Here is a 20,570-nt window from a genome sequence, read left to right on the forward strand (position 1 = left end):
ACCACTGATCCATGCTGCCTCCACCGCTGCCGCCGATCCCGACGCCTCCTCCTGCACTCCGGTACCCGCCTCCATCTTCTCCCCGCTCTCCGACATCCAGGGGCAGGCAGAGCGGGGATTTCAACTTTAACCCTCCCGCCCCCTCCTGCCATTGGTAGGGTAGTCCTAACTGACCAATGGCAGGGGATCGGAGGAGGTGGCACCCCGCCACCTCGCTCCTATCCTTCAGGATTGTTGGGGCCGTCTCTGGCAGCTCCGATCATCCCTTTTTTCTGCGCTATAGAGTCACCAGGGACCCGATCAGCCCAGAATCGCCGCAAATCGCCGATGGGAATCCCTCCAGGCATTTTCACGGCATGCCTGGCGAGCGTCAGGAAGCGGAAAAACGCAGGGCTTATCTGTACGCCCTGAGTCCTTAAGGGGTTAAGCAGGGGGACACTTCTGGCACTGCATGATTTGAATCCCTGGCAGTGTAGTATGTTACTGATGGTAACCTTTGTTACTTTTGTCCCAGCTCTCTTCAGGTCATTCACTAGGTCCCCCGTGTGGTTCTGGGAATTTTGCTCACCGTTCTTGGGATCATTTTGACACCACCGGGTGAGATCTTGCGTGGAGCCCCAGACCGAGGGAGATTATCATTGGTCTTGTATGTCTTCCATTTTCTAATAATTGCTCCCACAATTTTTTTCTTCACACCAAGCTGCTTGTCTATTGCATATTAAGTCTTCCCAGCCTGGTGTAGGTCTACAATTTTGTTTCTGGTGTCCTTCGACAGCTCTTTGGTCTTGGCCATAGTGGAGTTTGGAGTGTGACTGTTTGAGGTTGTGAACAGGTGTCTTTGAACTTGTAATCAGTATAAATACAGGTAACAAGTGGAAGACAGAAGACTCTTAAAGAAGTTGTTACAGGTCTGTGAGAGCCAGAAATATTGCTTGTTTGTAGGTGACCAAATACTTATTTTCCACTTAAAAAATCTGACAAGGCGATTTTATGAATTTTTTTCTCATTTTGCCTCTCATAGTTGAGGTATACCTATGATAAAATGACAGGCCTCTCTTATTTTTTTTAAGTGGGAGAACTTGCACAATTGGTGGCTGACTAAATACTTATTTTTATTTTTTTGCTCCACTGTATCTTAATATCTAAATGCAAGATATTATCTTCAGCGAAATGTATTTAATATTGTCTCTATTCATTTTTTTATATTAATAAATATAATAAAAAAAATAGGAGAAAGCTTTTCGTAACATAACCAGTTTGTTTACCATATTTAATCATACAAAAATAGGTTCAAATCATAAGTTTATGAAGCACAAGCAAAACTTTATTTCTGAGTAGGCAGAATAAACATACAACTACCACCCTGGAGGTTTTATTTTTTATTCTGAAGTATAGTTAAATAATACATATAGCAGTACAATTGTGAAAAACATGTCATTTCATTCTAGTTATGGAATTCACAAAGAATTACAGTTTTATTGCTTTGTTCACTCTATCAATATAATGTTGCTGTAAAACCTTACCAGGTAAATTTATTTAAAAAAATAGCTATTGTGGCATGATTTATATTACACATGTATTCAGATTGTATTCATATTGTTATGCTTATACTTCATAAGTTATATATAACACTACTGGTGAGCTGCTGAACTTTGCCGATAATAGTAATACTGCAAAAATTGTAAATGTACTGTAAAAATAACACAAATATATGCATAACAAAATAACAAACGTGTTATATTTAAGATTTTACAAAACTGAAATTTTACTTGCTCTTTTACATTCATAAATACTAAATATCCCTAAAACCCCTAAGGCGAGCTCAGGGAGGACAGAAACCTACCGTGGAGCAGAAGGGCAGGCATTCCTTTTTAAAAATGGTTTGTGGTTTTTTTTTTAATGTAAATGAAGCTTATCTGTTGTATCATGAAATACTCTGCAACTTTCCTGTATACTAATTTCTTGGCATTTAAAAGGAAACTTTATCAGTGAATGAAAACATTTCTGTTTCAGAGATTGTAAACTTGACATTAAGATTGTATGATTGACAACAGCATGTTATAGTCCACATTGGCCTGACATGCTTAACCCTAACAACCATCTGATATTGCCAGAGGAATTTAATAACAGACATAACTATTTAAGACTCTAAAGTTGCACTTTGCTTTTTAAATGATTTCAATTATTTCCCTAGGTCATATTAGAAAGGGCTTATTAAAGGGGTAGTCCAGTGGTGAAAAACTTATCCCCTATCCTAAGGATAGGGGATAAGTTTGAGATCGCGGGGGGTCCGACCGCTGGGGCCCCCTGCGATCTCTCTGTACGGGGCCCCGACTCTCCGCCCAGATAGCGGGTGTCGACCCCCGCATGAGGCGGCGGCCGACACGCCCCCTCAATACATCTCTAAGGCAGAGCTGGAGATTGCCGAAGGCAGCGCTTCGGCTCTGCCATAGAGTTGTATTGAGGGGGCGTGTCGGCCGCCGCCTCGTGCGGAGGTCGACACGCCCCCTTCCCGCGGGCTGTCGGGGCTCCGTACAGGAGATCGCAGGGGGCCCCAGCGGTCAGACCCCCCGCGATCTGCAACTTATCCCCTATCCTTAGGATAGGGGATAAGTTGCTCACCACTGAGTCACCACTGGACTACTCCTTTAAAGATTTTTCATGTTACTAACCATACAGCTGGTTGAGTAGCATATTTTCAGAATAGGTGTTTAGCCTTTATACTACACATACTGCACAGATACATGATGTTTCAATATGCAATGATAAAAGGTGATTTTCTCATTTGAAGAACACTTGTTCATGTTTCCTATTAGGGAAGAAGGACCCCTTTCATGTAACCGCCACAGAAGAAATGTGCTGCAGCAAAAGATTGTCCAAAAGGACTACCCCTTTAAGTTTTATTTACATAAAAGTAAAAAAGTAGCTTTCCCCTCAGTAAAGCCCTGAACTGTGATGGGATGGAGTGTGTATGTTATACAAACATGAATCGGCACAATTTTTACACCAAAAAACAGGGAATCTGTCAGACACGGTGGGATAGGTGTTATTGTATTAAAATAAACAGCATCTATCTTGGTGCATATGGTAGTTGCCAAAAACTAATAGACCACCAAGGGTGGTCCAAAAATACCCTAGGGTCCCAATCATCAATTAAAAGGACTTTATTAAATAGGGTCCACTTGAAAAAATAATATCAATAACTGTGCACTTAGTGTCAAAAATCATAAGATGAAAAACACATTTAAAAGCGCTGTGTGCATCTGTTTTCAAATGATAAGGGCTCTAAGGGCTCCTTTAAACATGTTCACTTTGTGGGGAGCATTTGAATAGCTATGCTCCTGATCCACTAGCATAGGTTAGAGCACACAGCAGTTTAAAAACCAGTGGACAATGCCCCCCTCAACGTTTCACCACTTAAGTGGCTTTGTCAAGAGGCATGTGGGCAATGGCATCCAAAAACGCCGACCTGTGTATTTATCACCTTTTACAATGATGTCATGTCTAGCCTGTCCAATCCTGGATCCCTTCCTGCAGCCTCAAATTTTCTCTATCCAATCTTAATAGTATGATATATTATTAGCACTTCCATAAACAAATGATGTGAGTAGATTCTCACAGCCTATCGGGAACTGCCACTTGTGCAGACCCGATACGCGAGAGAGGCGGATATCCGATGCGTACGTCATATGTAAACATTGCGCACATGGTGCTGCACGAGATCTTGGATGTTATCGTAGCCCCGGGGGAGCTATGCGCATGTGTATATGCGTGCGGTCCGTATGCGCACACTACACTGCGCACTAACGGCTGTGCGATGTGTTTATCATTCTAATACTGTTCACAATCACTGCGCCTGCGCACGGAGGCTGCGCAGCAACCCGATGCGCAAGGACTTAGAGCTTACAACTGTCTAGGAATCAATGGTACTAGATGCTCCTGGCTATTTTTGGACCATCCTTGGTGGTCTATTAGTTTTTGTCGTATATTCACCCTCCAACCATCGGTCTCTCTATAATAACTATGGTAGTTACCAAACTTATTAAAATGCTGTATGAGTGCCACAGTCTGTCACGGCTCCTTGCTCACCCTCACCTTCCCACACTTCCTTAATTGTAAGCATCAAACAAGAAGGGGTTGGAAGGTGAGGGCAGGCAAACGGGAGGCTGTGGCACTTGAGCACCTCAGCTGAGAAAAAAGGTGATTTTAGAAGTTGCACAACCACCAATCGCTTAAAGGGCTACTCCGGTGAAAACCTTTTTTCTTTTAAATCAACTGGTGGCAGAAAGTTAAACATATTTGTAAATTACTTCTATTAAAAAATCTTATTCCTTCCAGTACTTATTAGCTGCTGAATGCTACAGAGGAAATTCCTTTCTTTTTGGAACACTGATGACATCACGAGCACAGTGCTCTATGCTGACATCTCTGTCCATTTTAGCAACCATGCATAGCAGATGTATGCTAAGGGCAGCATGGTGGCTCAGTGGTTAGCGCTGCTGCCTTGCATTGCTGGGGCCTTGGGTTCAAATCCCACTAAGGACAACAATAAATAAAGCATTATTATTATTATTATTATTATAATAACGTCAGCAGAGATAACTGTGCTCGTGATGTCATCAGAGAGCATTCCAAAAAGAAAAGAATTTCCTCTGTAGTATTCAGCAGCTAATAAGTACAGAAAGGATTAAGATTTTTTAATAGAAGTAATTTACAAATATGTTTAACTTTCTGCCACCAGTTGATTTAAAAGAAAAAAGGTTTTCACCGGAGTACCCCTTTAAGGAATGATAGTTTGCTTATACACCCTAGTAACTATCCAACAATGTCAGAGCCTGCAGCTCTTAGCAGTAAATAGAGTTAACAGATTCCGTTTAACTGTGTGAACATGCCCTAATAAATAATCATAATGTCTGCTATTGAGAGTTTTTAAAAGGGTATTCTCACAATGTAATTTAAGCCCTATTGTCACAAACTGCTAACATACATAATATTATTTTCAAACACAATTAATTACTCAAACGGAGAGGTTCTCCAAAATTCACCCCCAATCAGTTTGTTTGTGTAAAATAAAAAAAAATAAAAAAAATAACCTCCAAAAGCTTCTTAAATAAATTATTTAAGTGTCCATAGTTTAGAGGACACTTCCATCCAAACTGTTTAGAATTTCTGAAAAAGGTATAATATTTGTAGGGTACTCAAACAGGCGGTGCTAGTGCATGCAGTTGTGAACTTCAGGTTGGACTTTTTTTCTTAAAATGGCAAGTCCCAAAGGACGAAACCACTGCGATCAGACATCAGCACCTTTTATATTATCTGTCCTCACTCTTTCATCACATTAAAGATTGGATTAATGGTTGCAGCTTTTATTCTAATTATCTCTTAGAATCACACCTAGTACAACCCTGACCACTTGCATCCTTACTAGACCACTTGCATCCTTACTACCCCATGCCCCCCCACCCCACCCCCAAATCTGTTGCCATCAGATACAATTGTGACTTGGAAAGCCACCAGGAAACCTTTTAATTTGCCTTTTTGTGTCGTCAAACATTTTCAGTTGTGAGAGCCCCCATTGCTGCCCTTCAATTTAATTAATGTGCTTTATAAAACATGGATTTAAGCAGAAATCTACATTTTTGGGGGCTTACTAGACAAAACAAAGCCCCATTTACGTTACTGGACATTACTATGAGATACATATAAATTACCAAATAATCAGCTCTGGGTGAACGTTACAAGAGAACAGTTTTGCACCGACAGGTGCTTCATTCAGCCTCTATATATTTTGCATAAAGCCTCCCACACTTTCAATTTCCATGGTACTCCATCATCCCCTCATTATTTGACACCTTGCCCAAAATGCCACACTCTGAAATCAAACCTATGGCACTGCCTTTTTGGTTATGTCCACAGGTGTCACAATGGTGATCACAAATAAAGCTTAATTCCAGATCCTTTGAGATTTCTTTTCCACTATACCCCTGATAGAAAACAATCAAGCTCAGACAGCAGCAGCCTAGGCAAAGCCATCCATTTTTTTCTTTTATTAGCAGTCAAAGAACTTTTAAGGCAGTGGCTTGTACCTACACTACCCTTGATACAGGAAGTGGTATCTGACCTACAACAAGTACTCTAGTAACTCTAGACCAACCACAAGTAACTCCTAACCACCCTGGGAAAAAAAATGCAAAAAAAACCTTAGCTTATTCCTTCTTTAGAAAAATGCAGATGCTTCATTAGCTTCCTCTTATGCGCCACTTCATGTCAACTAAATGGTATTACCTGAAAGCTTTAACCCCTTAACCCCTTAAGGACACAGCCCATTTTCACCTCTAGGACGCAGCCCTTTTTTGCACATCTGACCACTGTCACTTTAAACATTAATAACTCTGGAATGCTTTTACTTATCAATCTGATTCCGAGATTGTTTTTTCGTGACATATTCTACTTTAACATAGTGGTAAATTTTTGTGGTAACTTGCATCCTTTCTTGGTGAAAAATCCCCAAATTTGATGAAAAAATTGAAAATTTGGCATTTTTCTAACTTTGAAGTTCTCTGCTTGTAAGGAAAATGGATATTCCAAATATTTTTTTTTTTGGATTCACATATACAATATGTCTACTTTATGTTTGCATCATAAAATTTATGTGTTTTTACTTTTGGAAGACACCAGAGGGCTTCAAAGTTCAGCAGCAATTTTACAATTTTTCACAAAATTTTCAAACTCGCTATTTTTCATGGACCAGTTCAGGTTTGAAGTGGATTTGAAGGGTCTTCATATTAGAAATACCCCATAAATGACCCCATTACAAAAACTGCACCCCCCAAAGTATTCAAAAAGACATTCAGTAAGTGTTTTAACCCTTTAGGTGTTTCACAGGAAAAGCAGCAAAGTGAAGGAGAAAATTCAAAATCTTCATTTTTTACACTTGCATGTTGTTGTAGACCCAATTTTTGAATTTTTACAAGGGGTAAAAGGATAAAATTTATACTTGAATTTGTAGCCCAATTTCTCTCGAGTAAGCACATACCTCATATGTCTATGAAAATTGTTCGGCGGGCGCAGCAGAGGGCTCAGAAGCGAAGGAGCAACAAGGGGATTATGGAGAGTACGTTTTTCTGAAATGGTTTTTGGGGGGCATGTTGCATTTAGGAAGCCCCTATGGTGCCAAAACAGCAAAAAAAAACACATGGCATACCATTTTGGAAACTAGACCCCTTGGGGAACGTAACAAGCAATTAAGTGAGCCTTAATACCCCACAGGTGTTTCATGACTTTCGCATATGTAAAAAAAAAAAAAAATTTCACTAAAATGTGTGTTTCCCCCCAAATTTCACATTTTTGCAAGGGTTAATAGCAGAAAATACCCCCCAAAATTTGTAACCCCATCTCTTCTGAGTATGGAGGTACCCCATAAGTTGACCTTTAGTGCACTACGAGCGAACTACAATGCTCAGAAGAGAAGGAGTTATATTTGGCTTTTTGAGAGCAAATTTTGCTCGGGGGGCATGTCACATTTAGGAAGCCCCTATGGTGCCAGGACAGCAAAAAAAAAACACATGGCATACCATTTTGGAAACTAGACCCCTTGAGGAAAGTAACAAGGGATAAAGTGAACCTTAATACCCCACAGGTGTTTCACGACTTTTGCATATGTAAAAAAAAAATGTTTTTTTTTACCAAAAATGCTTGGTTTAGCACAAATTTTACATTTTTAAAAAAGATAATAGCAGAAAATACCCCCCAAAATTTGAAGCCCAATTTCTCCCGATTCAGAAAACACCCAATATGGGGATGAAAAGTGCTCTGCTGGCGCACTACAGGTCTCCGAAGAGAAGGAGTCACATTTGGCTTTTTGGAAGCAAATTTTGCTCTGGGGGCATGGCGCATTTAGGAAGCCCCTATGGTGCCAGGACAGAAAAAAAACCCACATGGCATACCATTTTGGAAACTAGACCCCTTGGGGAACGTAACAAGGGGTAAAGTGAACCTTAATACCCCAAAGATGTTTTACGACTTTTACAGATGTAAAAAAATTATTTTTCCCCCAAATTTTACATTTTTACAAGGAATAATAGCAGAAAATACCCCCGAAAATTTGTAACCCCATCTCTTCTGAGTATGGAAATACCCCATAAGTGGACGTGAAGTGCACTGGGGACGAACTACAATGCTCAGAAGAGAAGGAGCATCATTGAACTTTTGGAGAGAGAATTTGGCCATGTGCATTTCCAAAGCCCCCCGTGGTGCCAGAACAGTGGACCCCCCCACATGTGACCCCATTTTTAAAACTACACCCCTCACGGAAGGTAATAATGGGTGCAGGGAGAATTTATACCCCACTGGCATTTGACGGATCTTTGGAACAGTGGGCTGTGCAAATTAAAAATTTTATTTTTCATTTTCACAGACCCCTGTTTCAAAGATCTGTCAGACACCTGTGGGGTGTAAATGCTCACTGTACCCCTTATTACATTCTGTGAGGGGTGTAGTTTCCAAAATGGGGTCACATGTGGGTATTTATTGTTTTGCACTTATGTCAGAACCGCTGTAAAAATCAGCCACCCCTGTGCAAATCACCAATTTAGACCTCAAATTTACATGGTGCACTCTCCCTTCTGAGCCTTGTTGTGCGTCCCCAGAACACTTTACGCCCACATATGGGGTATCTCCGTACTCAGGAGAAATTGCGTTACTAATTTTGGAGGCTTTTTTTCTTTTACCGCTTGTGAAATTTTAAAGTATGGGGCAACACCAGTATGTTAGTGTACAAAAATGTTTTTTTTTTACACTAACATGCTGGTGTAGACCCCAACTTTACCTTTTCATAAGGGGTAAAAGGAGAAAAAGCCCCCCAAAATTTTTTAGGCAATTTCTCCCGAGTACGGCGATACCCCATATGTGACCCTATTCTGTTGCCTTGAAGTACGACAGGGCTCCAAAGTGAGAGCGCCATGCGCATTTGAGGCCTAAATTAGGGATTTGCATAGGGGTGGACATAGGGGTATTCTACACCAGTGATTCCCAAACAGGGTGCCTCCAGCTGTTGCTAAACTCCCAGCATGCTTGGACAGTCAATGGCTGTCCGGAAATGCTGGGAGTTTTTGTTTTGCAACAGCTGGAGGCTCCGTTTTGGAAACACTGCTGTAGGATACGTTTTTAATTTTTATTGGGGGGGGGAAGGGGTGGTGGTGGGGGGTGGCAGTGTACATGTGTATATGTGGTGTTTTACTCTTTATTTCATGTTAGTGTAGTGTTTTTAGGTTACATTCACACTGACATTACACTGAGTCTCCCGCTAGGAGCTTGAGCTGCGGCTGCAGCTCAAACTTGAAGTGGGGAACTCACTGTAATCCGCCGCCAGTGTGAATGTAACCTGTACATTCACATGGGAGGGGGGGGGGGGGTGGCAAAACTACAACTCCCAGCTTGCACTGACAGAACAGGCATGCTGGGAGTTGTAGTTTTGCAACAGCTGGAGGCACACTGGTTGGAAAATACTGAGTTAGGTAATAGAACCTATTACCTAACTCGGTATTTCCCAACCAGTGTGCCTCCAGCTGTTGCAGAACTACAACTCTCAGCATGTACTGATTGCCAAAGGGAATGCTGGGAGATGTAGTTATGCAACAGCTGGAGGCACGCAAGTACAACTCTCAGCATGCCGAGACAGCCATTTGCTGTTCCTGAATGCTGGGAGTTGTAGTTTTGCAAGATTTAGAGGGGTTCAGGCTAGAGATCACTGACAGTGGTCTCTAAACTGTGGCCCTCCAGATGTTGCAAAACTACAAATCTCAGCATGCTAAGACAGCAAACTGCTGTCTGGGCATGCTGGGAGTTGTAGTTTTGTAACATCTGGAGGGCTACAGTTTAGAGACCACTGTCAGTGATCTCTAGCCTGAACCCCTCTAAATCTTGCAAAACTACAACTCCCAGCATTCAGGAACAGCAAATGGCTGTCTCGGCATGCTGGGAGTTGTACTTGCGTGCCTCCAGCTGTTGCAAACGGCTGTCAAGGCATGCTGGGAGTTGTAGTTTTGCAACATCTGGAGGGTCACAGTTTAGAGACCACTCTCTAAACTGTTGCCCTGCAGATGTTGCTAGGCAACAGACTCCCGGACACGCGGCGCCATATTCACCTCCACCGCCGCCATGATCACAGCGGCCGCCGCGTAAGTGACCGCCGCTGCCGCCGCCGCCGCCACTATTACACAGTTCCCCCCGCTGTGCCCGGACACCGATGGGTGGGCATAGCGGGGGGGAACCGAACTTTAACCCCCCCGCCCCCAGTCTGCTATTGGTCGGCCGCTCCGCCGATCAATAGCAGGGATAGGAGGGGTGGCAACCCTGCCACCTCACTCCTATCTCTTCAAGGGGGATCGAGGGTGTCTTGAACACCCCCGATCCCCCTTATTTTATCGCGGCGCCGCCGTTGATGGGCAGGTGGAGAGCGCTCCCCCTGCAAACACCGTAGATGCCGTGATCAGAACTGATCATGGCATCTATGGGGTTAATGCTACCGGGACCGGCGCGATCGCGGCCCCGGCAGCTGCGGTGGGACTCCGGCTGTGATTGACAGCTGAGTCCCACCCGCGATCTCCTGCGCTGCCCGCGGCAGAGCAGGAGATCGCTTGGACGTATGCATACGTCCATTTGAGCGAACGTGTAGTTCGTCTGGACGTATGCATACGTCCAATAGCGGGAAGGGGTTAAGGACTCAGCCCATTTGGGCCATAAGGACTCAGACAATTTTATTTTTACGCTTTCGTTTTTTCCTCCTCGCCTTCAAAAAATCATAACACTTTTATATTTTCACTCACGGACTAGTATGAGGGCTTGTTTTTTGTGCGACCAGTTGTCCGTTGTAATGCCATCACTCACTTTACCATAAAATGTATGGCGCAACCAAAAAAATACTACTTGTGTGGGGAAATTAAAAAGAAAACCGCAATTTTGCAAATTTTGGAAGGTTTCGTTTTCACGCCGTACAATTTACGGTAGAATAGACATGTGTTCTTCATTGTTTGGGTCAAGACGATTAAAATTATAACATACTTTTCTATTACTGTTGTGCTTGAAAAAAATCGCAAACTTTTTAACCAAATTAGTACATTTAAAATCCCCCTATTTTAACCTCTTAAGGACCCAGGACGTACGGGGACGTCATGGCACCCTGGGCTTTCAGGACCCAGGACGTCCCCGTACGTCCTGGCGTTTTCCGGTCTCTGCCGCTCGCCGGGCAGAGATCGGAACCGGATGCCTGCTGAAATCCTTCAGCAGGCATCCAGGGCAAACGCCAAGGGGGGCCATGTAGGCCCCCCATGTCGGCGATCGCCACAAATAGCAAGGGAAATCGCCCTTGCGATCTGCGGCGATACCGGGCTGATCGGGTCTCTGGGACCCGACCACCTGGTAATTTCGCATGATCCCGGCTGTCACAGACAGCCAGGATCATGCTAAAGAATAGGAGCGAGGTGGCAAGCCTGCCACCTCCTCCTATTCCCTGCGATCCGTCGGTTAGTTAACCGACCAATCGCAGGAGGGGGGGCGGTTACTTCCTCCCATCCTGCCCGGCCCCTTGAAGTCCGGAGAGGACGGGAGGAAGACCGGAGGACGGGACGGGGGAGTGCTGGGGACCGGCCCCGGTACTTACCTCGTCCCTGAAGACCCGGATCCAGACGATGAAGGCGGCGGCGACAGGTGAGTATATCTTCAGCCGCGGTCGGGCCCTTTACAGCAATGCACGTCGCCCTAAAGCGACATGCATTGCTGTAATAGGACCCTGTAAACTACAACTCCCAGCATGCCCAGACAGCCCTTGGCGTCTGGGCATGCTGGGAGTTGCAGTTTTGCAACATCTGGAGGTCCACAGTTTTTGGACCACTGTGCCCTTCCAGATGTTGCAAAACTACACATCCTCAGCATGTCCTTACTGTCCAGGCATGCTGGGAGTTGTAGTTCTGTAACATCTGGCCCTTCAGATGTTGCAGAACTACAACTCCCAGCATGCCTGGACAGTTTTGGCATACTGGGAGTTCTAGTTTTGCAACATCTGGAAGGGCACAGATTGGGAACCACTGTATTAGTGGTCTGCAAACTGTAGTCCTCCAGATGTTGCAAAACTACAACTCCAAGCATGCTGGGAGTTGTAGTTCGGCAACATCTGGCTCTAAAGATGTTGCCAAACTACTACTCCCAGCATGCCTGAGAATGTTTGGGAGTTGTGGTTTTGCAACAGCTGGAGGCACACTGGTTGGGAAACATTGTTTCCTAACTCAGTGTTTCCCAACCCGTGTGCCTCCAGCTGTTGCAAAATCACAACTCCCAAACATTCTCAGGCATGCTGGGAGTAGTAGTTTTGCAACAGCTGGAGGTCCCCCCCCTGTGAATGTACAGGGTACATTCACATGGGCAGGGGCTTACAGTGAGTATCGGGCTGCAAGTTTGCAATGCAGCAAATTTTGCGCGGCAGCTCAAACTCATAGCGGGAAACTCGCTGTAATCCCCGGCCCGTGTGACTGTACCCTAAAAACACTACACTAACACAAAATAAAATAAGTAAAAAACACTACATATACACATACCCCTACACAGCCCCCCTCCCTCCCCAATAAAAATGAAAAACGCCTGGTACGCCACTCTTTCCAAAATGGAGCCTCCAGCTGTTGCAAAACAACAACTCCCAGTATTGGCGGACAGCCGTTGACTGTCCAGGCATGCTGGGAGTTTTGCAACAGCTAGAGGCACCCTGTTTGGGAATCACTGGCGTAGAATACCCCTATGCAAATCCCTAATTCAGGCCTCAAATGCACATGGCGCTCTCAATTCGGAGCCCTGTCGTATTTCAAGGCAACAGTTTAGGGCCACATGGGGTATCGCCGTACTCGGGAGAAATTGACTAACAAATCTTGGGGGTCTTTTTCTCCTTTCACCCCTTATGAAAAGGTGAAGTTGGGGTCTACACCAGCATGTTAGTGTAAAAAAATAAACTTTTTACACTAACATGCTGGTGTTGCCCTATACTTTTCATTTTGACAAGAGGTAAAGGGGAAAAAAGCCCCCCAAAATTTGTAACGCAATTTCTCCCGAGTACGGAGATACCCCATATGTGGGCGTAAAGTGCTCTGGGGGCGCACAACAAGGCCCAGAAGGGAGAGTGCGCCATGTACATTTGAGGTGATTTGCACAGGGGTGGCTGATTGTTACAGCGGTTTTGACAAACGCAAAAAAAACAAAACCCCACATGTGACCCCATTTCGGAAACTACACCCCTCACGGAATGTAATGAGGGGTGCAGTGAGAATTTAAACCCCACAGGTGTCTGACAGATCTTTGGAAGAGTGGGCTGTGCAAATTAAAAATGTTGTACAGCCCACTGTTCCAAAGATATGACAGACACCAGTGGGGGGTAAATGCTCACTTTACGCCTTGTTACATTCCTCAAGGGGTCTAGTTTCCAAAATGGTGTGCCATGTGGGGGTTATTTTGCTGTCCTGGCACCATAGGGGCTTCCTAAATGCGACATGCCCCCCGAGCAAAATTTGCTCTCAAAAAGCCAAATATGACTCCTTCTCTTCTGAGCATTGTAGTTCGCCCGTAGTGCACTTCAGGTCAACTTATGGGTTACCTCCATACTCAGAAGAGATGTGGTTACAAATTTTGGGGGGTATTTTCTGCTATTAACCCTTGCAAAAATGTGAAATTTGGGGGGAAACACACCTTTTAGTGATTTTTTTTTTTATGTATGCAAAAGTCGTGAAACCCCTGTGGGGTATTAAGGCTCACTTTATTTCTTGTTACGTTCCACAAGGGGTCTAGTTTCCAAAATGGTATGCCATGTGTTTTTTTTTTTTGCTGTCCTGGCACCATAGGGGCTTCCTAAATGCGACATGCCCCCGAGCAAAATTTTCTCTCAAAAAGCCAAATATGACTCCTTCTCTTCTGAGCATTGTAGTTCACCCATAGTACACCTCAGGTCAACTTATGGGGTACCTTCATACTCAGAAGAGATGGGGTTACAATGTTTGGGGGGTATTTTCTGCTATTAACACTTGCAAAAATGTGAAATTTGGGGGGAAACACACATTTTAGTGAAATTTTATTTTTATTTTTTTAAATATGCAAAAGTCGTGAAACCCCTGTGGGGTATTAAAGAGCACCTGTCATCATCTAAACTTTCCCTGATCCCCCTTCCCATCTGTCCCCTTTTCTAACTATGCCTATCCCTGTGTTTATTGAGGTTTAAAACGCTGTGGAAATACCTTTTTTTTATCCCTCTTCATTAGCTCAGGAGCACTGTCTTTCTGAGGGGTGGAAGGAGGCGGGTCCTGGCAGGCATGATGTCACATGAAGCCTGGCTGGGACTCTGCTTCTGCCAGTCTTCCTGTATGCTGCTCTCCCTCTGTAGCAGTGTTTCCCAACCAGCGTACCTCCAGCTGTTGCAAAACTACAACTCCCAGCATGCCCAGACAGCCAACAGCTGTCCAGACATGCTGGGAGTTGTAGTTTTGCAACAGCTGGAGGCACCCTGGTTGGGAAACACTGCTCTGCAGTGTGCATACAGACTAAGTACAGGGTAGGGACAGCAGCCTGTCTCTCTGCACTAAAAAGTCAATGCTGAGAACCAGGGCCTGAGAGAGCAATTACAGAGGCAGTAATTAAGATGAATGTCAGGGGGGGGCACAGAGCAGGGAGTGCAGTGAGATAATACAATGTATAAGATAACGTGTGGTGAGGGGCAGGGAGAACACAGAGCAGGGGGGAGGGGGAGGTGACTGGCTGTTATATGAGAGGCATGTGCAGACTTGTAGCTCAGGCTGGGAGCGAGTCCTGAGCTGAAAATACTGAACTTCCGGTGGAAGGACCAGAGCCCTTCAGCATTAGTCCTAAAAGCTGTATACTTACTATGAAAAGCATAGGATGCTGCTTGCAGACCAGGCATAGAAGAGTGACCCCTAGTGGCCAAAAGTGTAAAATGAAAAAACTGGTATAAATATTAATATTTTTTAATGAACATATATTACAATATCTCTTCATTAATGACTATTAACAACATCTTAAAAGTTTTTGTTGATGACAGGTACTCTTTAAGGCTCACTTTATTCCTTGTTACGTACCTCAAGGGGTCTAGTTTCCAAAATGGTGTGCCATGTGTGGGATTTTTGCTGTTCTGGCACCATAGGGGCTTCCTAAATGCAACATGCCCCCCAAAAACCATTTCAAAAAAACGTACTCTCCAAAATCCCCTTGTCGCTCCTTCGCTTCTGAGCCCTCTACAGCGCCCGCCGAATACTTTACATAGACATATGAGGTATGTGCTTACTCGAGAGAAATTGGGCTACAAATAGAAGTATACATTTTCTCCTTTTTCCCCTTGTAAAAATTCAAAGATTGGGTCTACAAGAACATGCGAGTGTAAAAAATGGAGATTTTGAATTTTCTCCTTCACTTTGCTGTTATTCCTGTGAAACACCTAAAGGGTTAAAACGCGGACTGAATGTCATTTTGAATACTTTGGGGGGTGCAGTTTTTATAATGGGGTCATTTGTGGGGTATTTCTAATATGAAGACCCTTCAAATCCACGTCAAACCTGAACTGGCCCATGAAAAATTGTGAGTTTGGAAATTTTGTGAAAAATTGGAAAATTGCTGCTGAACTTTGAAGCCCTCTGGTGTCTTCCAAAAGTAAAAACACGTAAATTTTATGAAGACATATTGTATATGTGAATTAAAAAAAAATTATTTGGAATATCCATTTTCCTTACAAGCAGAGAGCTTCAAAGTTAGAAAAATGCTAAATTTTCAAATTTTTCATCAAATTTTGGGATTTTTCACCAAGAAAGGATGCAAGATACCACAAAATTTTACCACTATGTTAAAGTAGAATATGTCACGAAAAAACAATCTCGGAATCAGAATGATAACTAAAAGCATTCCAGAGTTATTAATGTTTAAAGTGACAGTGGTCAGATGTGCAAAAAATGGCCGGGTCCTGAGGTGTAAAATGGCTGGGTCCTTAAGGGGTTAAAGACCTGTAACTTTTTCCTTTTTTTTTTTTTTTTTAAGTATATGCGGCGGTATGAGGGCTCATTTTTGGTGCCGTGATCTGTACTTTTTATTGATACCATATTTGCTTATATAAAACTTTTAATACATTGTTTTATACATTTTTTTGTGAATAAAATGTAATAAAAAAAAGCAGCTATTTTGGACTGTTTTCATTTATTTATTTTTTACATTTACGCCGTTCACCGTACGGTATCCTTAACATTTAGTTTTAATAGTTCGGATATTTACACACGCGGCGATACCAAATATGTATATAAAATATTTTTTTACACTTTTTGGGGGTAAAATAGGGAAAATGGGACAATGTATGTTTTTATTGGGGGAGGGTTTTTTCATTTTTTTTTTTACTTTTTTACTTTTTTTACTTTTATTTTTACACTTTAATAGTCCCCTTGGGGACTATTTATAGCAACCATTCGATTGTTAATACTGTTCAATGCTATCCATAGGATATAGCACTGATCAGTATTATCGGTCATCTTCTGCTCTGGTCTGCTCCATCGCAGACCAGAGCAGAAGACCCGTGGAAGGCAGCGGAGTCAGGTGAGGAGACCTCCGTCTGCTGCTCTGGATGATCGGATCGCCGCGGCAGCGCTGCGGGTGATCCGATCATCCATTTTAATGACCGTGATGCTGCAGATGCTGTTATCTGTATTGATCACGGCATCTGAGGGGTTAATGGCGGACGTCCACGTGATCGTGGATGTCCGCCATTAGCGAAGGGTCCCTGACTGCTATCAGTAGCCAGGACTTGCCGCGCATGACCCGAGCATCGCTCCGATGCTTGCGGTTATGCATAGGACGTAAATGGATGTCCTGGTGCGTTAAGTGCGTTAAGCGTTAAGTCCGGCATCGTTAAGGGGTTAAAGTACATTTTATCTTTCTTTTGAAACCTTCACATTAGACAAGTCTCATGGTCCAACACACTTCGATATGGCTTACGTAAAGACAGGTTATTAGATGTTTACTTAACCAACTAAACACCTGATGAACTGTCTTTACGTATGCCGTATCATAGTGTGTTGGACTGGGAAACCAGTCTAATGACCAGAAAACACTGTTCAAACTTAACAGAGAATAACCATGCTCTGTTAAGTTTGACCAGTGTTTTCTGGTCATATTTTTCCTTTTCTTTATAACTGTTTATTTTTGAGGTTTAAAAAAAAAAAATACCATTAACATATGGATAACATACAATAACAAAAGACAAAGAAAAAAGTGAATTGAAAACAATTCTCAAAGGTTACCATCTACACATGTCCATCTGAAACAAAACATCAATAAGGCAGATCCGAGGCATAAAGTTATGGCCGTAAATGTTGGCACCCCGTAAATTTCTCACAGAAAAGGATTGCAGCAAAACATGTTTTGCTATACACATGTTTATTACCTTTGTGCGTATGGGAACTAAACCAAAAAAGGGAGGAAAAAAAGCAAATTGGACATATGGCCCAAAAATAGGCTGGACAAAATTATTGGCACCAATTCAAAATTGTGGGAAAAAAAGATTGTTTCAAACATGTGATGCTTCTTTAAACTCAACTGGGGCAAGTAACAGGTGTGGGCAATATAAAAATCACACCTGAAAGCAGATAAAAATGAGAGAAGTTCACTTGGTCTTTGCATTGTGTGTCTGTGTGTGTCACACTAAGCAGGGACAACAGAAAGAGTAGAAGAGAACTGTCTGATGACTTGAGAACCAAAATTGTGGAAAAATATCAACAATCTCAAGGTTACAAGGCCATCTTCAGAGATCTAGATTTGCCATTGCCCACAGTGCACAACATTATCAAGAAGTTTGCAACCCATGGCACTCTAGGTAATCTCCCTGGGTGTGGGAGAAAAATTGATGAAAGGTGTCAACGCAGGATAGTCCAGATGGTGGATAAGCAGCCCCAAACAAGTTCCAAAGATATTCAAGCTGTCCTGCAGGCTCAGGGAGCATCAGTGTCAGCGCGAACTATCCGTCAACATCTAAATTAAATGAAACGCTATGGCAGGAGACCCAGGAGGACCCCACTTCTGACACAGAGACATAAAAAAGCAAGACTACATTTTGCCAAAATGAACTTGCGTAAGCCAAAATCCTTCTGGGAAAACATCTTGTGGACAGATGAGACCAAGGTAGAGCTTTTTGGTAAAGCACATCATTCTACTGTTTGCCGAAAACGGAATAAGGCCTACAAAGAAAAGAACACTGTACCTACAGTGAAGTATGGTGGAGGTTCAATTATGTTTTGGGGTTGCTTTGCTGCCTCTGGCACTGGGTGATTGAATGTGTGCAAGGCATCATGAAATCTGAGGATTACCAACAGATTTTGGGTCGCACTGTACAGAAGAGTGGTCCAACATTCTGAGAGGTGTAAGAAGCTTATTGATAGTTATAGGAAGCGACTGATTTCAGTAATTTTTTTCCCAAAGGGTGTGCAACCAAATATTAAGTTAAGGGTGCCAATAATTTTGTCCAGTCCATTTTTGGAGTTTGGTGTGACATTATGTCCAATTTGCTTTTTTTCCTCCCTTTTTTGGTTTAGTTCCAATACACACAAAGGGAATAAACATGTGTATAGCAAAACATGTTACTGCAATACTTTTCTGTGAGAAATACTTCATTTTCTTGAAAAATTTCAGGGGTGCCAACATTTACGGCCATCACTGTATATATAATCCGGACATATAGCATCAATTGAATGTCTCCTAGTTATATAAACATATCTAACCATATTTAAAGGCAGAATGATTATCGTACAAAGTGTAGACAAAATAAGAATCCTCTCACCAGACATTATCCAAGAATTTTCCTATTTTTTGATAAATTCTCGAGATGAGCAAGTAGTACTATTCCAGAGTAACATAAATAATATGTTGATGACTGCAAACAGTTTTCTCTCTGAAACTGTCTGCATGATTTGTTAATATCACATTACACAAAATGTATTGGACTATTGCTGATCTTGTTAATAACGTATATTTAAATTTTTTTTAACATTTTTAAAAAAGCATCCTTTAGGAAATGGGTACTTTGTTTTGAAATAATAAGTCTGAAAGTTAGGGTATGTTTTGTACTTTCTATATAGTGCATTAACTTCCTTTCTGTGTGCAAAGCACTACAGAAATGATTACTTGGCACTCTGTTTACTGGCCCCATAAGCATTCCCAGCAGTGTTGCTGCTAGAGAACATGGCCAGATGGACAAGGCAGCAGTAAGCCAATTTACCTGACTGATGCTCGATATGCAGAAAAAATTGGAAACACAAAAGGGAAGCGCAACAATGTGCCGTAAAAGTTTTCAGATATAAAGAAGACAAAGAGGTGAAAAAAACTTGCTCACCTTCTGGTGTTGTGCAGTGGGCACAACACCATATCGCGCTTGTATCCCGTTGCAAAGGGAATAGTGAAATCAGGGGGTGCAGCTCACACCGTGGCGTCCTGGGATTCCTGGACGTCTGGAGAATGCAAGAGGTGAAGATCCCCGGGGCTCCGGTTCACGTGTAAAAAAGGTGTGTTCGAGCGCTCACTCCTGTAGAATAGCTTGGCTGGGATCGTGGCAGTAAGAAGTAGCCGGACACGGTTAAAGATATAATAACCGGATTTTATTTGTATAGATCACAGATAACGCGTTTCGAGGGGTGGGACCCCCTCTTCGTCAGATCAATGATGTGGCAGATGTGGGAGGCCACTAATTTATGCAAAAAAAGCCCGCGAAATTTTACAGCAATTACCGGGTACAGATTAAAATACAAATATGCATCTGTGCAATACAATTTCCACAGTGTTGAACATGTCTCAAATCCAAAGCAAAACATAAATTTAAATTAAAATTTAACACATATTACAATTAACATGAATGGTGCTTGGATGGCAGATCAAAATAAGGTATTACTGCTATTAGCCTGGCCTTCCGTTCGGGGAGCTGAGCAAGTAGAAAAATCAAAGCGCCGCTCTCCATGTTGCGGCGTCATCCAGGTGCTCGGGAGGAAATGTCCCAAATTACAAAAAAGTTCATAGTAGAAGCGCATATCCTGCGCTGGACCGATTTAACAAACACAGGCATCGGCATTGCAATAGAGCATATTCTATGCAGTAGTGCCGTAGTGTATATTGATGTCATTGATACATACATTTATATATATATATATATATATATATATATATATATACACATGCGCAGTTGTACACACATCCTCCCATGTATTCTTCTTTGGTTGATTGCTGGGCTGGTGGGGGTCATCTTTATTGGTAAGAGGGCAGGATGACACATTCAGTGAATGAGCTCTGTAGCCTCATTCAGCCCATGGGGTTGGAGCGATTCTAGTCTGTAAATCCAATACATCTCTTTCTTTCCCAGAGCTTCCAGGCGATTGGTAACATGTGCTGGGATGTAGTCAATGGGCAGGATGGATGAAATTCCTGTGGCCCCATTGTGTTTGGTCGTGACGTGTCGTGACAAACCTTGAAGCATAAATCCCTTTTTTATATTGCATCTGTGCTGGTTG

The 20,570-nt window shown here is 42.8% G+C and overlaps 1 protein-coding gene and 1 long non-coding RNA gene across 2 annotated transcripts in view; both read right to left on the reverse strand.

Moving 5' to 3' along the window:
• SEMA6B (semaphorin 6B) overlaps positions 1-20,570 on the reverse strand; it is a 974,413-nt gene that overhangs the window by 75,725 nt on the left and 878,118 nt on the right. The window lies entirely within an intron of this gene.
• Positions 1,367-4,282, reverse strand: LOC130368433 (uncharacterized). Its single transcript, XR_008892465.1, has 2 exons — positions 2,626-4,282; positions 1,367-2,249 (listed from the first exon to the last, which is right to left on the reverse strand). It is a non-coding gene; the product is annotated as an uncharacterized LOC130368433 (long non-coding RNA).

The sequence above is a fragment of the Hyla sarda genome, chromosome 1, assembly GCF_029499605.1.
Source record: "Hyla sarda isolate aHylSar1 chromosome 1, aHylSar1.hap1, whole genome shotgun sequence".
Classification (NCBI taxonomy): Eukaryota; Metazoa; Chordata; class Amphibia; order Anura; family Hylidae; genus Hyla; species Hyla sarda.